The sequence below is a fragment of the Hetaerina americana genome, unplaced genomic scaffold (genome assembly GCF_022747635.1).
Source record: "Hetaerina americana unplaced genomic scaffold, ioHetAmer1.1.p SCAF_9, whole genome shotgun sequence".
NCBI lineage: Eukaryota > Metazoa > Arthropoda > Insecta > Odonata > Calopterygidae > Hetaerina > Hetaerina americana.
The window spans coordinates 63,947,652-63,952,115 of record NW_027287538.1 but is presented as its reverse complement, the minus strand read 5'-3'; positions in this window follow the sequence as shown (position 1 = coordinate 63,952,115).

The window sequence follows — 4,464 nt, the reverse complement described above, 5'->3', positions numbered from 1 at the left end:
CTGTGTTTAAATGTCATAATCAATCAAAATGAAATACACTATGTTATCCCACAGAAGAGCTTTATTGTACGACCCGGGTTTCGTCGAACGAAAACGACCCGGGTTTCGACGAAACCCGGGTCGTACAATAAAGCTCTTCTGTGGGATAACATAGTGTATTTCATTTTGATATGAAGCAATTCCACAAAGTTACTATGGATACAATTAACCAGATAAATGGTCATAATCAATGTTTATATGTATGCATAAACATTGATTTATGGCGTTTATATTTATACGAATATAGAGATAACTGTCATTGAGAACCAATCGTCTTCAGCAGAAGCAAAAATATATGCACACATTTTGGTGGTTAAATTAACTAAGCGTAGAAACAGAAAGAAAGGACACAGACGAATGTGTTTGACGTTTCGACAAGCAGGTCGTAGTCATCAAATTCTGAAGATGATGGTCTGTCCGTTCCGAGTATTCGTGAGCGTCCTTTCATTGTTTCTACGTTTAGTTAGGTTAAGCATATTGTGTATATATATAAATATATATATATATATAAATATATATAAATATAAATATATATATATATATATAAATATATATATATATATATATATATATATATATATATATATATATATATATATATATATAAATGATGATTCGCACTCTTTCAGGAAAGGGTCGAGTTCTTTGTAGAGCTTGCGGTTTACGAGTAACATTTTTAAAACCCAGAAAAAAACAGAGTTTGGGATGTCTTGCGAAAATCTCTAAATTTGAACCTGTTACCCATTATTTGGTGACAAGACACTGCACCATAACAATTTATGTGAAAGAAGATTTACTTCAAGAAATTATTTTAAGAAAAAAGTTATTTGAAGCATCCGTATCTCTGTTATATTTTTGAATCACAAAATAAATTACTTGTCGAATCACGAATTTGATGATTCATCTATACCAAAAGATATGAGCCAGATAGTCAATATATTATAACTGTAAATACCCACTTTTGCCTAAGATAACAGTGAATACTAATACGCATGATTTTACATGCAAGAACGGGATTTAGTGTATTGATCTGCCGTCTTACTATCAACATCAACGCCGTGATTGCAGCTAGGGAAGATGAAAGCGAACGAGACGAATGGTCGCGTGTCGAAGACGTGAGGTGAGACATGGGGGAACTAAGAAGGGAAGATCGGAGGAAGACGAGGAAAGGGAAGGTTTTTTGGTGTGGAGAGAGAAGTGGAGGAAGGGTGGATGGAGAGTGTGGGTAGAGAGGCAGCAATAGAGTGATGAATAGTTTGCTAGATAAGGATATGGAAGGAGAAGGGCAAGGAGGAGAGAGAATGGGATACAATTTATTTTTCCGGAACAAAGATTCTCGCAGAACAGATACGGAGAAATACTTTAATAAAAAGAAAACTGCTGCGCAGAGAGATGGGCCCATCAGGCACTCGGAGGTTCTTTTTTATTGAATCACCGAAATCAGCCACCCGCGCCGAAGACCAACGGTCAGGGCATCCCAGGTGATGGCGACGGCTCGCATCAGCTCTCAGCTAAGATCCAACGGTCAAACTCCTGGGTATTCCATCCTGATCCGTTGAATTCTTGGTTTTAAGGGTCACATCTTTATGTACTCATTGCAAATTATCATGGAATATCGTATTAGTTATTTTCTGATTATTAACTGTTGGTAACTCTATATCATTTTTATATTACGGGATAAATAAATATGTATCGCCACAGATTGAAGTAAATATTGATTAATAGGAAAAAGTGCGGATTAGTGTTAGAAATGTTAGTGTCAGAGAGAAAAACGGGTTGTTGGGAGAGATCTGGAGGCAGGCAAAATGGATGCAGGAGATATTAAGAGGCAATGGGACGTTAAAATAGTGATAGAAGGGTGAATGTAGGTTACGAGAGGTTGAAGGATAAAAGATTAGACGTTATGGATAGCTCCAAAGTAGGGAGAAAGTACCGCATATGGAGCGGAGAAATGGTATATTTTTAATGAAGGATGCTAGTTTGTTGCTAGAATGATTTTTGCGGCGGAACTTAGAAGTTTCGCAGTGTTTCTTTCCCCGACCACTAAGTTCCGTACAACTGGACTGAAACGAGTTTAAATTATCGTCATATTTTCGAAGTGAACCCCATTTAGCCCGGCAAATCGTGTATGACTCAATTAACGAAACTATACGTCGCAGGATCAAATCCTCTATAGAAATTGAAAGTTATTTAACATTTAGCAAGGTTAAAAGATGGACGATCGATAAATTCTGCTACTGCTGGAAGCCATCTTTAAGTGATTCCGAACCTGAAATAGATCAAGGACAATAAATTGGGAATATTTTGGGAACTGTCGTGGCTAAATATAAAGACGATAATTATGCGTAATTGGAAACAGGTTTTTGGAGAAAGAGTTATTAATTTTATTTAGTAATTTATAGGAATCGCAACATCGTAACCGGCTAGAAAGATAAGCTACAGACATCATGGCCACAGATTTAAATCTGAATGTAGCAATTGGTCACCCTCAGCTTAAATAATGTACTTCATAGATAACGCCAATGATACAGGGAAATAAGCTAGATTCTTTTTCTTGTAGAGCATTGCAACCTACCATTTTAAGTACACGTAATCAGTACTAGGCGTTAAAGTTTGTCATACCAAGTGTACTTTTCTTTCAACCGTCAAACATACGTATAGTTGGAAACGATTGTGGTGCTGATGGAATGTTTGTATTTGGTACTTGACTTTTGGAATCATACTTTGACTATAGAAGTTAAAATTAATTTTATGTTTACATTTAAAGTGAACAGCTCAGTTTAGATTTTCTATACCTTCCTGAATTATGTGATTAATTTTTAATACCTACGCAACCTTAATAATCCTTGCTTCCCAAGAAAGGAAAATCAGCCATATATGAGAGATTATAATAAGCTTGATTTCATATGTAGCCAAGGTAGTGCTTAGAATCACCAGCAGAAGGGTAGAGAGGAGGGCAAATGTTTACTTAGTTAATTATCAATTTGTATTCAGAAACGGGAGACGTCACTACTATAAAGGGACATAGAATAAAAACAGGATGTATTTGCTTACTTCGTGGTTTTGGAGAATGCGTTCCATAGAGTGAATTGGGACGAATGAATCAATGTAGGTCAGAACTGGAGGAATAGATGGCATTCGTGAAGTGTGTAGGCGTGGGTAACGGACGGAGAGTCGGGATGGGTAATATTACGATAGAATAAGGGGTAAAATGGGACTATGCGACTATCCACTTTCATCCCTGCTCTTCAAGTTATGCTTGAAGGATATATCAAAGAAGGCATAGAATAAGCTGGATAAGAGAATGAAAGTCGGAGGGGAACCCCTAAAATAAGTTAAATTTACCGATGATCAAGCTTTAGATAGCGGACCACAATAAGGATTAAAATTAATGCTGAGAACAGTTGAAAATCATTGATATTTACAGAATAGTAATCAATATATTAAAACATAAACGCAGTAATCAACTGTAAGGTCAGTTCGGGTGATGGTAGAATTCACCCAATACTAAGCCCAAAAGCGTACGAAGTTCACGTATCGGGGACGGGGGGTTCCTTTCCCTGCACCGCCTATGGTTTCCCAGGAGGCTCTGGAGGCCGAAAAAGCACACAGCTTGATTGAAGGTGAAGGTACCCAAAGAGAAATGCACAGGAATTGATATACCGGATACCCAGTCAACAGTCCAACGGCCTACTACTAGACTACGACGTCCTCAATACTCAATAAAAATAAAAGAAAAGAATGAGTTTTTTTAGAAATAGGAAGCATTAGTCAATGAGTAAATTTTTGGGGATAAATTAGAGCAGTTAGGGTACCACACTTATCTGGGAAAGGTTTTGAAAGAAGATGGTCAACGTCGTATCGGTATAAGAATAATTACAATAGGAGAAAAGACTTTTCAATAGGAAGGGGGTTGCAGCCAAGGACCTTGAACAGGGACGTAAGGAAATAATTTGCACAAACTTAGATATAAAAACTGTGCAGTGTTTTTGTCATGGAAACTTGATTACTGAGACAAAAGAATAAGCGTTGATCATACGCTTAAAAGGTTTAGGCCTGGAAAATAATGGAAAAAGTAAAATGAACGGAAAGGAAAACAAATGGAAGAGTACTAGACATCGTTGGAAGTGAGGGTTTGTTGGGAGAAATTCGAAGACCACACAGAAGTGTTGAAGGGCGTTTTTATTTGCTGGAGACTGTGGCAGAGGGGGTTCTGTTGGGTGAACGTGATAGAGGGAGGAAGGGAATAGACGGAATGAAGGGAAGCAGATGGTATATTGCAGTTAAAAGTTTCACATTTTGATGTGTTAGGTGCGTTGCATGCACTATAAGTCATTCGGAATATTATGAAAACATATACTTTAGGAATATTATTCGCGGTGAGATAAGAATTCCCTGCTTGATTAATGAATAATTTTTTGTTTG